The 15,918-nt window shown below is 44.8% G+C and overlaps 1 protein-coding gene across 1 annotated transcript in view; it reads right to left on the bottom strand.

Moving 5' to 3' along the window:
• Window positions 1–15,918, bottom strand: part of PKN2 (protein kinase N2) — a 1,791,501-nt gene that overhangs the window by 621,785 nt on the left and 1,153,798 nt on the right. The gene's annotated exons all lie outside the window — the stretch shown is intronic.

Genomic DNA, 15,918 nt, shown 5'->3' with positions numbered 1-15,918 from the left:
CAGATGCAGAACTAGCTGGTCCATTCAAATTTGCAAATGAAACTGGGGTAAGCTGCTATGCAAATGTAGTAATGAATATTCTATTTCAATTGCCACCAATTGATAACAATATTTACTTACACAGTACAGACCAATTGTGTTAGCAAATGTTAGTGCTTCATAGAAACGCAACAAACAATCCTGACAACACGTACAGTGTACATGGAATAAGGCAAGAATTGGACCAGTGTGCTAGAACGGTGAGATTCACTATAAACTCACAAGAAGATCCACAAGAATTTCTAATGTACTTACCTACTAGTATTGGAAAACAAAAGCATACCTGTAAATGAAATCTTCCATATTTCGTACATGTGGAAACATGCATGCACTCTCTGTAGCAATGTGATACAGGAACAAATCCCAAATGAGCGATTTGTGTATGTTTACATACCTAATTGTGAATCTATTCCATTTCAGCAACTTGCACAGAATGCAAACCATGGCAGATTATGTACTATTTGCAATTCAGACAATCGCTCCACCTTACTGATACAATCACATGGTGCCCACATAATACTTATGCTTCTACGTTATAATGCAGATGGTACTAAAAACAACTGCAAACTGACTGGATTCACACACAGTCAAGTGTCACTACACAGCATACATAATACGTCTACAGGTATCTAACTGCCCAAGAGGATATAACGACACAAATAAAGGAATATCACAGATCTTTAAGAACAAACGCACAGGTAGAATATGCCTACAGGTATCTAACTGTTAAAAATCGTCAGCAAGGCAACAAACATAACATTAATCAGAATGAAGAAGGAAGCACTCAAAGGAAACAAGGAAGTCGTTCGTACCATAGCAAATAAAGTTTTTTTTTAATCCGACAAGGATTTTATTTTCCCCAGACCCAAGGATTAGAAAAGCAACCACAGAAACAGAGGAATGCACAGTACACTGGTTTGTAAACTAAATACGAGGGTAAAAAAAAAAAAAAAAAAGTTAACTATTATGCAATGTAATACGTTTTCATAAAATACAAAAACTAACATACCTTTTTCTTTTATCACAGAAATTAACAAAGGATACTTCCGCCAAGTACTAACAGCATTTTAAACATATATGGATTCTGAATAAAGTAAGGTGTAAGTATATTAGCAGTCATTTTGTACACAAGCGAACCTACACGTCAAATCTATGGTAGCAATATGCTGCTGTGGCTGTAGGCTGGCCCTTGCATCTTGGTTGTGTAACCTACCACCTACGTTTTACGACCAAGGCACAAAGAGTATAGTTCCTACCCACAACCATCGCTGCATATCAAAACCATGGTCCTTGTAAATTAGCTACTTTTAAGTTAACTTTTGGGAACATTGTCTGCAGCCATGCAGCCAAGACGCTAGGACGTGTACCCAACTACTGCATTACACCACACCCATATTCACTTATAACCCCTCTGCTTATGACTTCATTGTACGGTGCATGGCCTTTGGACATGCAGGCAACACTCTGGGTCCAGGGCAGAAACAGCACAGCATATTGGAACCATTGTGCCTTGTAATTTCACTACGTACAAAGTTGGTTTTGGGAGCATAGCCTTCAGCCATGCTCCCAAAACGTTACGCCCGCCCCACAACCATCTTAATGTTGTTGCATAGTACAAGTGTACCTATAGCTGTGATATGCTGCAGTAGTTTGTAGCCACAGGCTACAGACGCGAGTGTGAGACCATAGATTTATCAATGAATGGGTTTACAGTATATAAAATCCATAGGTGCTTACAACTGCAGTGCGTATTACTTTGTTCAAATACTTTACATCCTGGCCACTACTACCACACCATATGACATCCATTGGGGTATATAACACCACTACGTACAAATGTGCTATTCGGTGCATGGCCTACGGCCATGCACGCATGACTGCAGAAGCTCCCCACAGCCACCTGAGTGATGTTCAATACTAGGGGTGTCTCTGTAGCTGTGAAATGCTGCAATGATTGTGGGCAGGGCCTAAAATCTTTGGAGTTATAAGCCACTTCACATCCATATATTGAAATGTATGGACATACACCTGTGCTTAGACGTTTCTTCTTGGGTGCATGGCCTTCGGCCATGCAGCCTAGACTGTACACACTCCCCACAACCATCTGATCAATAATGAATACTACAGGTATACCCATTGCTGTGACATGCTGCGGTTGCTGTGGCCAGGGCCTACAGTCTTGGAAGTAAGGCCTTCAGCCGACGGCCATGCATCTAAGACTCTAGGCCCTGGCCACAACCACCGTAGCATGTCACACCCATGGCGGCGTACTAATGAATACAATACCCATGGGAAAAGTAATGCAATTACGGCATGATGTCAATTTCAATGGTCGCTAACACCACGCGTGTCCTTACAACAGTTACAAGTTGCATTTGCACTGCATGGACTGAAATACTACCGTTATTGTACCCCACATTTTCTGTGCATACAAAGTGGCCATAGAAAAAACATCATGAAGACCGACCGCCAGAACAAGTGCATTGATCTCCCATGGCTTACTGTCTGAACCTTTCCCAACGCTTTATGACACAGCAAAAGAGTTTTAATAAACATAGCATGTTTGTGCTGTCGCTCCGCTATCGGCAGATCCAAAATGTCGGGCGCATCCAAACAATCTGACGCAGAACACGGCTCGCTGCAGCCAATCGGCAGAGACGTTGCGTGTCCGCGGTCATGAAGCCAGCCCCTTAGCCAATCGGTTTCTTGTCCGCGGAGCGAACACGGAAGTGTGACCATGGAGCAGACATAAGACCTACTTTTTGGTCATTTTAAAGAAAAGTACTGCACGGATTGTCATCAAATTTACAAGAACACGCTTTCGGGACCAAGCCCCTGCCCCTGCGGCAAATTTGAGGAAAATCCGTCCAGCGTTTGGCCTGTAGCTGTGCGCAAAGTTTTTCCCCCATTCAGTCTATGGGAAAAAAAAGACGTTTTGGGACCCCCCTTATAACTTTTCCCCACCTGGACGAATCCTCACCAAACTTTGCAAACAAATTCAGAGTAACAAAGTTTAGTGAGGATACGTCCCGGGGGAGCGAAGTTATAAACCGCCCAAAAAGGGCTCTTCCTATGGAAACAGCAACTTAACCATATATATATATATATATAAAACATTACTCACCGTAATCGTATTTATGATGCTTGTATCTGCTTAGATTCACATGCTGTGCATAGGCCGACATCTAGTGGAAGCTGCGGAGTATTATAGTTTGTTTTTCGAAACTCGAAAATGGGCGTCGACACAGGGCGTGCCAGTAATACTATCCCTAGTGTGACGTCCACTGTACCCAAGATCCCTCACGCGTCTAGGATCCTTAGATTGTATTTTTTCTGACATGAGGTAGCATGAGGAGTAGCGTGAGTACAGATTATCCAAGCAGATAGATAGAAAGGTAAGACTACAAGCAACCATGCTCCTTCTCTCAGAGGGGAAGAAGGGTGGGTCGCATGTGAATCTAAGCAGATACAAGCATCAGAAATACAATTACGGTGAGTAATGTATCCCTTCTGAAGCTTGTGGAATCTGCTTAGATCACATGCTGTGCATAGATTAGCGAGCAGTACCTGAAGAAGGAGGTGGGATGTGAGAAGGGTCATGAGCAAATAAGTGTCTTAGAACCGCTTGTCCCACTTGTGCATCTGCCTTGGAATGGGTGTCAATGCAGTAATGCTGAGTAAAAGTGTGAATAGAGCTCCAAGTAGCTGCTTTACAAATGGTGTCAAGGGGTACATTTGCAATGAAAGCCAGAGTGGCCCCAATGCCTCTAGTAGAGTGGGCTCTTGGCGTGAAAGGCAGAGTTCTTTCAGAGTGTCAGTAACACAGCTGGATACAGTTAATAATCCACTTCGAGATGGCACCTTTAGAGACGCGATCCCCCTCTCTGCCTGTAGCTACGGAGACAAACAGTTGATCTGTTTTCCTTAGCGGTCTGGTTTTATTTACATAGTAGAGGACCGCCCTACGCACATCTAGGGTGTGTAGTTTCACCTCAGCCGAGCTTTGATGGTCTCGGAAGAAAGCCGGAAGCTCGATGGACTGGTTTACGTGGAATTTAGATATAAACTTAGGTGAGAACCTAGGGTGTGTGCGTAAAACCAGTTTGTCTTTATGGACAGTAAAGAAGGGATCCTGCACTGACAGAGCCTGAATTTCATTGACCCTTCTTATAGAAGTAATAGCTACTAAGAAGGCCGTTTTATAAGTCAGGTGTTTGAGATTGCTTTTATGCATGGGCTCGAAAGGGGGGCCCATGAGCTTAGATAGCACCACATTAAGGTCCCACCCTGGTGGTGGGTTTGAAATAGGAGGGTGAAGTCTCTTTACTCCTTCCATGAAGGCTTTAACTACTGGTACTTTCCACCACGAGACCTTGCTATGGGAAGTGGTGTATGCCGACAGGGCTGCCAGGTGTACTTTCAGTGAGTTAAAAACCAATCCTGCATCCAGCAGGTGGAGCATGTATGTAACAATAGTGGGAGGAGTGCAATCAACAGGGTTGATTTGTCTACTCTGGCACCAGATAACGAACCTCTTCCACTTGTCAAAGTAACAGTGCCTTGTGTTTGGTTTCCTAGATTCTTTTAGGATGTTCATACACCTCTGTGGTAAATTGAGATGTCCAAACTCTATGACCTCAGGAGCCATGCTGCCAGGTTCATTGAGTTGGGTTGCTGGTGCACTGTTTGACCTTGGTGCTGGGACAGTAGGTTGTACCAGGCTGGAAGTTTGATGGGCTCGCACACCGCCATCCTGCGTAGGTGTGGGAACCACGGTTGTCTTGCCCACATGGGAGCAACTAGGACGAGCGTCATCGACTCTCTGTTCATCTTGTTCACCACCTTCCTGATGAGAGGAGTTGGTGGAAAAGCGTACGCAAACATCCCTGACCAGTTCATCCACAGGGCGTTCCCCTGGGAGTCTGGTTGGGGGAACCTGGATGCAAATCCTGGGCACTGTGTTTTCGCTTGTGGCGAATAGGTCTATAGTGGGGAAACCCCACAGAGAAGATATCTTCTACGACCTCTCTGTGTAGAACCCATTCGTGTTCCTCTGGGAGGGAGTCTCTGCTCAGAGCATCCGCTAGGGAATTGAGCTCCCCTGGAACATGTTGTGATGACAGGAAGATGTTCCGTCTGAGTGCCCATATCCAGATTTTCTGGGCAAGCTTGGACAGATTTGGCGAACGAGTCCCTCCTTGCTTGTTCAGGTAGAACATGGCTGTTGTGCTGTCCGTCCGGATTTGCACTGACAGGTTTAGTAGGTGGGGCTCGAACGCTTGAAGCGCTCTGAATACTGCCAGAAGCTCTAGTAGGTTGATGTGGTTCTTGGCCACAGTGGGAGACCAGAGACCCTGAGCTGTGTGGTGGAGATGGTGAGCTCCCCACCCCGTCAGACATGCATCGGTAGTGACTACTGCCTGTACTTCGGGATCGTAAAAGGGTTTTCCCTGTGCAAGATTCTCACTTGTCCACCAGTGAAGGCTTTGTACTAGTGTTGGCGAAACGACCACTAGATCGTCGCACTGACCACTTGCCTGAGACCACTGTTTTGCCAACCATTCCTGCATGGGACGCATGCGCAGGCGCGCGTGGGGGACCAGGTAAATACATGACGCCATCATGCCCAATAAACGCATTGCTTTGCGTACCGTTATTTGGTGACCGGACTGATATTGCGGAATTTGCAGTAGTATATTCCAAATTCTTTCCTCTGAAGGAAAGGTCAACCCCTCTTGAGTATCTAGGATTGCTCCTAGGAACTGTTTGGAGGTGCTTGGCACCAGGCTTGACTTTTTCTCGTTGATTGAGAAGCCTAACTCGTGGAGGAGGTCGATAGTCCTTTGAATGTTTGTCCTGCAAATTACTGGGGTTTCCCCCATTATGAGCCAGTCGTCCAGATAAGGGTACACCGGGATTGCCTCCCTGCGTCGGTGTGCAGCCGCCACCGCCAGTACCTTGGTGAATACCCTTGGTGCCGAAGCTATCCCAAAGGGCAGTACCTTGAATTGGTAGTGCCGACTGTACACCTTGAAGCGCAAGTAGCTTCAGTGCGCTGGGAACATGGAAATATGAAAATAGGCATCTTTCATATCCAAGGTTGCCATGTAATCCCCCTTTTTTAGGAGGGGGATTACCTCTTGTAGCGTAGTCATACGAAACTTTTGGGTCTTGACATACTTGTTGGCAGGCCGTAAGTCCAATACTGGGTGCACTGTCAAATCTTTTTTTGGCACAAGGAAGTAAGTTGAATAAATACCCTTGTTTACCTGGTGTCCCGGGACGGGTTCTATCGCGTCCTTTTCTAGCAGAATGGCGATCTCCTCGAGGAGAATCTTCTGATGTTCTAAAGAGTGTACTCTTTGTCGTGGAGGATGGTTCCGGGGACTCTGCAGTAGTTCTATACAGTACCCTGAGGATACTGTTGACAGCACCCATCTGTCTGATGTGATCCCTTCCCAAGCCTGGGTGAAGTTGGAAATGCGTCCCCCTACTGGGGTTGGTGGAGGCGTGCCGCCTCCTTTGCTGGGGCTGCCTCTGCCTTTACCACGTCCTCTCCTATTACCCCTGCCGTAACCCTGGGTAGACTGTTGGCTGTTGTTCCACTGTGTACCCTGCCCCTGGGAATAGTTAGATTCTCTCTGGGAATTTTGGCCGCGTGGGCGACGAAAATTACTATTCCCTCTCTGGTTAGGGGGTTTATTGGTTAACTGGCCAAGGGACTTGAGTGTCTCGTATTCGTCTTTGGCATTCTTCAGTGCGTCCTCGACCGCCTTACCAAACAGATCGGCTTCCACCGGTTTGTCCAATAATGATGCCTGGGTTTCTGGCTTAAAACCAGACTGCCGTAACCACGCATGTCTCTTGATAACAGTAACTTCTGCTATCAATCTGCCTGCGTTGTCCGCGGCGTCAAAGGTTGCTTTTAAAATGCAACCAGACACGGCTCTACCCTCAGCTGAAATCCCAGCTAACTGGCCCTTTAAGGGTTCCGGAGCAGAGGCTATGAGAGCCGCGACTTCTTCCCACTGATGGCAGTTGTTGCTGGCCAACAGGGTGGTGGAGTTTGCAATCCTTGCCTGAGAGGCGGACGTTGAGGCTACTTTCCTGCCGAAACCATATAGTTTTTTGCTCTCCTTGTCTGGAGGAGCTTCGGACGATGACAAGGGAGTTCCAGCCCTCTTACGAGTGTTAGTGACAACTAGGGAGTCTGGTTTCAGATGTCCTCTTATATAGAGAGGGTCAGACTGGGCTGCCCTGAAAAGTTTTTCAACTCTGGGATTGACTGCTCTGGTGAGGTTTGGGTTCACCAGGGACGGGTCTATTCTCTGCTGAATAGACTTGAGGATAGGGATGGTCTGGGCAACAGGCCTCCTTTCTCCCACTAACTCTTCTGCAAAGTCCCTCTCCTCCTGGACACCGTGGGTGTCAATATGGAAGTGTTCTGCTGCACGTGCGAGAACCTCGTTCAGGAGGGGTTGGTTATCGACAGGGGAGTCGGTAACCTGGGCTTCCTTCTCTACCGGCGAATCTACTCGGTAGGTTTCAGGGTCTTCCTCTTCTTGGTCCTCATCGTCCCCATAGTAGCCCGCCCCGGTTTGCTCTTCTACCATGCCAAAATCTTGGTCCTCACCAAAGGAAGTCTCTCCTTGATATAGTGAGTATGGTCGTGAGTAAGGTTGTACCTCGAAGGGGTCTGTAGACCTCATCGGTGTCTCAAACCGGGGCTTCTTACTTGGGGGGATAGGATCATTAGAGCCTGAGGGTGTAGCCCCTTGTGGATCATATGAAAGGTAATGTTCTGGATTTTTATCGTAAAAGTCTGCCAAAGAAGACATCCTTGACATGACCCTATCTATGTCATCAATGGACCATTTTTTGGAACATGGAATGACTCTCTCAGAAAGTTTTGGAGATTTATCTTGAGTAGATTTGCTCTTTGAAATATCAGCAGACCTGGTCTTGTCTGCCTGTCTACGAGGAGTGGAGTGTTTCACAGGTGTGGAAGAGTGCAGAGGCTGCTGCTTCTCCTGTTTTCCCCCCTCCCCAGGAGTGGAAAAGTGTTTTCCCTGTCCCTTTGTGGCTCCGGAGGTTTTCGACGCCTGGCGTCGAGGATCGGGGGTAGAGTCCCTGTCCTTCGAACGTGGGGCCGTGCTGATCTTGTCTGCAGGCTCCGACTCCTGGAGTGCGGCCTGGGGGTGGAAGTCGTCTTCGTCTTCCGATGATCGAACTTCCGTTAGCCTAGGGAGCGAGGCACTCTTGGCAAGAGTGGATGATTGCCTGGAGTCATGCGGCGATCTCGAACGCCCAGAGGACACCGATTCAAACCATTCTGTTTGTGCCTCTTTCCGAGCACTCGACGTCGTTGAGTCTCGGTTGGACTTCGTGTGTTTAGTGTGGGTGGTGTGTGAAGCACCTGTGTCGCCGGGGGTCTTCCCCATAGCCGCCCTGTCGGACGACCTTCCGAGGTCGGGGACCTGCGCTCAGCTGTCTTTCGACGCCGTTATGCCCTCGCCGTCCGAAAGCACGGCGTCGCTGCCATCGCTGAAGGCGCCCTCCGCTGCCATGGCCGCCTGCCTGGTGTGGTGGGCCCAACGCTTCGTCGAACGGTCCTTAAGTGTCTTACGTTTAAACCTACTACACGCTCTGCAGTTCGCTTCGGGTGGTCCCTAGGCAAGCAGAGATTGCACGTGGCGTGCCCGTCAACCCAAGGTTATTTGCGATTGCACTTGGGGCAGAATTGAAAAGGGGTACCCTCCATACGCACCTTGAGGCAGCGGGCTGTTAAGTGTAGGAAATGTATAAGGTGTACCTATATACCAAGAGTGTAGAGTATGTCCAACCCCCCACTCTCCCTACTTGCAGGGCCGAGGCCAGAGGCCTTCCAAGGCCCGGGCCGAGGCCAGAGGCCTTCCGAGGCCAAAATCCGTCGTGCAGCAGCCGACGGTCGATTTCTTCTCCAGCCGGCGTCGAGTGTCGAAGTTGGGATGGGGAAGGATGTCAATTAATTAATATTTTAGCAAAAGTATGGCTAAGGCCAGGGGACTCCGCAAAATGCTTCCAACCAGTATGGCGGAAAAAAACAATCTGAGGATCCTAGACGCGCGAGGGATCTTGGGTACAGTGGACGTCACACTAGGGATAGTATTACTGGCACGCCCTGTGTCGACGCCCATTTTCGAGTTTCAAAAAACAAACTATAATACTCTGCAGCTTCCACTAGATGTCGGCCTATGCACAGCATGTGATCTAAGCAGATTCCACAAGCCTCAGAAATATATATATATTTTTAAACCTGGTCAATGACAAATGAACAGAAAATGAATCAAATCTTCATTGACTCCCATTTTGCAGGTACACGGTTTCCTCCTGCATTCCTTCATTAATTGAGGTGTGGGTACGTTTAAACAGAATAGCATCAGCCTCTTGCATTCTGGGGATCTTATTTCATAGATTTCTTCTTGCTGTATCCATGTGTATGTAAGTCTGCATAAAAAGCTAAACAAGGCAGCTTATGCATAGTTTGGACCTCTGCCACTGTACCCATTGGACAAGCTCTTGCTTGAAGAAATATTTTGCGTCAACTTAATGTGCCAAATGTAGTTATATCCCACCCCCTATCCAAATGGACAGTGCCTTACAAGCCCCCTCTTAACTGGCCTGATACCTTTAAACTAACACCTCAAATTCAGGTCATAAGGTGCTAACAGGTGTACTTTGAGGTCGACTAGGTATTTGGCACAGGAATTTATTTTGCAACTCCGCCTGGTCATTACAATTTGAACTACCCCAGATTTTGCTGCCATAAAATATCATGGAGCAGTCCTGTCCTTTATATAATTCCAGGCACTTGTCCAATCTGAATGCCCTAATCTTGAAATAAATATGTAAATGGCCCTTTAATCCTTACTGATGCCCTTTCTGCTGTCTCCTTAAAATTACTGACCCAAGCAACGCTCTTTGAGAAGAGTAGACGTAAATATAAATAAGAATACCTCTTCATCTTTACTTTAATTTAAAAACCAGCTACTAGGCTTCACCCTTTTCTAGAACACCATAATTTTTGTTTTTATTATATTTAATTTCAAATTATAGTTCCCAAAACAGTAAATTGTGCATAGCAGGCCCTGTTGGGTTGCAGATCTGCCGGCTCAAATTCCAAAATAGCAGTGTCATCAGCATAAAGTATCATGCTATCAAACATACCCTTCAGAGAGGGTGGATTAACTTTCCCAAGAGAAGTACTACAGTCAAAGTCTTAAAGGAATAAATTGGGGCCAACTGACGTCCCTGATTTTGACCTTTATTGGTGGGCAAAAACTATGTATAATTCCCCTATCTTGTATATTGGACAGACATAGATTCTGCGTATCACATTTGGATAAGATTTAATAAACCATTAAGGACCCCAATAAAATGTAATTTACGCCACAAAATGATTCTATCAAATCAAATGCTTTCTCCAAATCTGAAAAAAGCCACAAATAATTTTCCTCTTTTAACCTTAGCATATTTCTCCATGTTGGTGCTCAGAGTTAAGCAGTGGTCCATGTACTTAAGCCCTCCCCTGAAGCAGGGATGCCATTTCACCAAAAGTGACATCACATGACCCTGGATCTCTGGTGACATCACAGAAAGTGATGTCATTTGGCTCCACCCCAAAGTGACATCATGGGAAGCGATGGAACACAACCGTTTACCCCTTGACAAAACAGGAAGTGGCATCACATAGCATTTTTTTTAAATGTGTTTTAGGGGTAGCAAGGGAGAACTCGGCGGTCGCAAGAGAAACTTCTGGTGACCCCTAAATGACGCCCCTGCCCTGGAGCCCTCTTGGGAGGGTTTCAAGATATTGTTACTATGAGCCCACATCTCCAGTCCAGGCAACAAACATTTGGAGAATATCTTACTAGCAATTTTCAGTAAGGAAATTACACTAGAACCATGGGGGGCTGGTGGTCCAAGCACTACTTGTCCAAGGAGATGGCATAATGCCTGGCTCGATAATCATATTAAACCTACATCAATTTGATGTTCTTCGAACAAGCTTCCATCATTTCTCAATACTTTCTTTTTTGTGTTTTTTTAAAACTATAAATCTGACCAGCCATGTACACACCACTCATATCATGGTTGAATTTTCTTTTTGAGATTCTACATCGAACCATGGGGCATTCTTTTCAATAACCTGGACCTGCTGAACTGGGAAACACTGTTTGCAATTATTTCTGTCCCAAACAGTTTTAACCAAAGACTCAAACAAATTGACTCTTCTGTGCTCTGATCCGTTTAACAATTTTGAGCGAACATCTTAATTTCTTGTGAATTAGTAATTATTTCCAATGCCTTCTTGTTGAGCATAGGCATCACCAACCAGCCCTTCTGGCTGTTGGAAATCATCTTTGCGGTGCCTACACCCGTGACCATTGGACAATTAACTCAAGAGGATAGTGATCACTCTGTTCAATCAAAATGCAAACTTTTATAACATTCCTGAAGAAAAAACAGTACATAATACAGTAATCAGTGACTGAGGAACAGTAATACTGGTCTTATATGCTTAGGAATGCACCATTAGCCACTAACGATCCCAGAAAATCCCAGGGCAGAATACTGATGTACACATGGACATCAGTGCTCCATTTGTGACCAATTTTACTGTCCAAACATTTGCACTAAATTTCTTTAAAATATTTTGCTCGAGAACCTGAATCCCCTGGTAATATTTATTTAGTTCTACTATATTTTTGAACAACTTGACTGGTCGCATCAGTCTAAAAATGTCCTAAAAATTTCAATTTCCTCAAAATTTCATGTAAACAACCACTTAATGTCAAAATAAGTTAAAGGCCATGCAAATTTATTTTACTAAAATTTCACATTCTCTAGATAACTGTTAAGTACTGCAAATAAAAATGTTTTATTGGCAGTCTTTAGTTTATTACATTTTAATTTGTGTTTTTTCCACTAACTGAGCACCGATATGTTCCGTCGCAAAATTGATTCCGTCGCACCATTTCATTTGATATACAAATTTTGCCCATTACGCACAAAAGGTTGGGGACTCCTGATCTAGACCAATTGATGAACGGAGCGATGCATGGCCCACCCTAGATGGACATTTTTTGCCAAAACAAAACCTGGTTACAACTGCACCCGCAGTTAAAAATTCTCTGGAGTGACCACGTTATAAAACTTGCGGTCCATGTGGCAAAACAAATCCATGTTAACCTCCTAAAAACTCCTCCATCTCAGAAAGTAAACTGAAAATACATAAATACCATGGACCTCAAAAGACTGGAATTCACAAAACCACCAACTACAGTCTAATAATTAGGGTTTCCTGTTTTAGGGGTTTCTTTTTTTCATATATATATATTTTTTTGTAAACTTCCTCTGGTGTTTTTCCAGTGTTTTGAAAAATGGTCAGGATCCGTGTTTGTCAGTGTTTTCCCCGTTTGCCATTTTCAAAAATAAATCACAGATAATTGTTTATTCCAGAGTAAACAAACATATTCTTGTGTCATTGCGTGCTTAAGTAGGTTAATGTCTCTCAGAGCAAGATGTTAGGACTCCTTTCATGAGAATAAAGATTAATGTGTTAATCCAGTAATATCTAAAATTTCTACAAATCAGAATTATTGTGGTAGATCTTGCAATACTTTTTCAGGGACTCTTTGCCCATCCTTTCTCATTCTTTTCTTCCCATGAAGACTTTGATTTGTGAAAATGACCTTTCCACATACTAGAGACTTCCAATTTTAGCAGATGTATAGCGTGATAAAAGGATTTGCCTGGGAGCCCTCCCTTTGGTGGAGAAGGATTTTGACTGTCAAAAGAAATAAACTCCAAGCGGATAAGGACTCTTTATCAAGTGCTGCTCACTACAAAATGAGAAGGGTACCTCCTGAGGCTAGATTGGAGGGGGTGAACAGGCCTTATAGAACTATGTTAGGCAAAAGGTGCACAATAGTGGCATTATTCCCCCACACTCCCCCTTCTTGACTAGGAGACTACAAATACCAGAATGAAATTTAGCAAAAGGCAAAACATGGCCTTTGGGTTTTGAAAGCCTTATAACAAAATGCAATGTGTGAAAGGGTTACCCGTTTGTGTGACATATGCAGGGTTCATCTATGATGTGATGGAAAGATTACATTCTACCAAAAATAAACCCTTTCTGTGTGATATTGGCCTGGAGGATGGCGTACATTTAGGCAACTAACTTGTGCTTTCTGTGTGCTGTCATGATGAAATGGCATTTGCATTTCTTCACATGGAAAGGTTAAGAGTGTCTTGCTCAAAACAATGGTCCCTTAAATGAGCCACCATTTATAAAATCGCTACCAATTTAAAAACTCTCCTTGAAGAATGTGCTAAGCAGCAATTAAGGGACTTAACAGCATCTGATGGGCTGCTGGGTGCGGGTGCTCCAGGGCCACATTTTAACACATTAATCAGCAACCACAAAACTTTCGGTAGGTGTCTTCAAATTTGTCTACAATTCCTCAAAATAGCTATGACCACCGACAAATACAAATATTTCTTTTTACAAAGAAAAGGATGCAACTTTGAATATGCAGTGTTTTTGAATAAGGTCAGGGGACAGGAGGGAAAGCAATGGTGGAAATCAAACAAGCATAATTGGGGAGTAGGGCCTTTTCCTATTGTCTGCCAAGTCCCCTCTCCAGCCACCCCTTCATCCACAAACTTCCTCCCATCCCTGATCACACTAAGGCACCACTGGGGTACGGGAAACCGAGCTTTTCCATTTTAAACCTATGAGGGAATTTTTATTCCAGGGGTTTTTCCGGTGTCCATCGGATTTCACTGCAAACAGGAAAGCCTACTCATAATCAACCCACTTAGAAGACAGTACTGAGACAATCCAAAAATGGATTACAAAAGCACTAGATAATCTTGCACCAGAAAAAGCGCTCACCCCTTCGCTAAATAAAAGAAATGCTAAACTGAAAAAGAATAAAGGGGGAAAAATAGATAAATCACATACCAAAGACACATGACTATACAAAGCTGGAATCCTCAAAACCCAAAAAACTATGCTTCCCTGAACACATTACAAACACAAGAAATTCAGAAAATGTTTTCAGCCTCGAGATAAGAAACCCAACAACCTGCAACAACACACCCACTTCCACACAAACTGTGCAATGACCTTGGAAACCGTTTGACAAACAACATCGCAAACATCCAGCAAGTCATCAGGGGTATGGCCTCAAGAACACAAACACCACCTCCAACTAGCCAACTCCGGGACCAACCACAAGACTAAACTAATTTCTACAGAAACATTCGCCAGCCTAGTGAATTAAAGCAACAGAGCAGGTCCTCAAGCAGACCCTTGTCCACTTGACATGTACAAGACTTGGCCTTACCCACGCCCAACAACCCGATGAACCAACATCACATTCCATGACCTACTATGAGGTAGAATTTTCTTTTTGAGCGTAATTCTCTCTACTTTGTGAGTTCCCCAGCATTTTTGCTGGACTATTGGATGTTTGGACTGATTGTCCCGAGTGAGTGGGAACCTTTTTCCAGACCCACTCATTCTTTAACTCCGACATTGGGAACCCTTTTCACCTCTTTTTGATACTTTTTAATGCTGTTATGCTTCACTCCATCTTCTCTGGCATCTACAATATATTACTGCAGCACACAACACTTTATGTGCAGTGTTTTGGGGAGCTCCTTGAGCTTCCCTTTTATTTTACCTCTGTTATCACGCTACCAGGGCAGAGGAACAGTTTTTGTCCCACTTGTATATTTTTTTGTGAGATCGGTACACCCCACATTGTGCAGTGCCCTGCTGTGCTGAGGGGAAACATTGTATCCCCCTTTTTTTCTCACCTTTCCAGTAACTTTTATTTACTGTTCCAAGTTCATCGGACAGGCTGGAGGCACTGTACCTTTTTGCATTACTTCTTGTGGACATGTGTTGATCCTTCATCGTGCGCTTGGAGAAAGCCACAGCAGATCTTACAATCTTCTTCCTCGTGCGTCAGGTGTAGACAATACAGGCACTGGGAATGCTTGTCCATGAAAACATTCCACAAACCGCAGCAGGTGCCCAGCTTGAAGAGTGAAGCTCCATCCTTCTCATCCTACATGATCCGTCGTGGTGTAGGCCTAATGGACTTCTGGAAACTTGCAAGAAGAAACCCTCAACGATTTCTGCCCGTGAGAGGTGACGAAAGATGCTGAAAGAACAGGTCCCCGTTAATCGATTGGATAAACGATGGAGCTCACAGGCTCGAATGAACCGAAAACCGAGTTTTCCTACCAAAAAAGCACGAAAAACGCAGATAGCTCGAAGAGCGAAACACTAGGACTCCCAACACTTCAACGTGCAGTAAACATCTGAAGATGGCTGCAAGAGGAGGGGCTTACGGAGAGGGGCGTCATTGGCTGCGGCAGTATGACCCAGACCTCAGTGATTGGTTTATAGAACAAAGTTTATAAACGAAAGTGTAACTGATTCCCAGCCTGACGACTGGGAATATTTATGAGCATGTGAATCCATGCCAGACCCCATGCTGGCGAACATGGAAAATAAGGATTTAGCGCTCCCAAATCACCACAGCATTAACTCACAAGGTTTGGGAGGAAAGTGCAATAGGGAATAAACCCCAAATCAGGCCCCAAAGTGGCGGGAATGAGTGCAAAAGGAGCGAATTGTGACAGAATACTGTAAAGAGAAACTTACAACAATGTTTAAGCCAGGCTTGTTGAACATTTGAATCCTACTATACATGATTTACAGATGGGATACTAGTCAAGGGTCGGGATTGTTTGGTTGGGGAAAGATATGGGGGTACAAGATCTGAACCTTGCACATGATACATTTATTATAAATTA

This window comes from Ambystoma mexicanum, chromosome 1q (genome assembly GCF_040938575.1).
Source record: "Ambystoma mexicanum isolate Mex_15411 chromosome 1q, UKY_AmexF1_1, whole genome shotgun sequence".
NCBI lineage: Eukaryota > Metazoa > Chordata > Amphibia > Caudata > Ambystomatidae > Ambystoma > Ambystoma mexicanum.
This window is presented reverse-complemented; position numbering and strand designations above follow the sequence as displayed.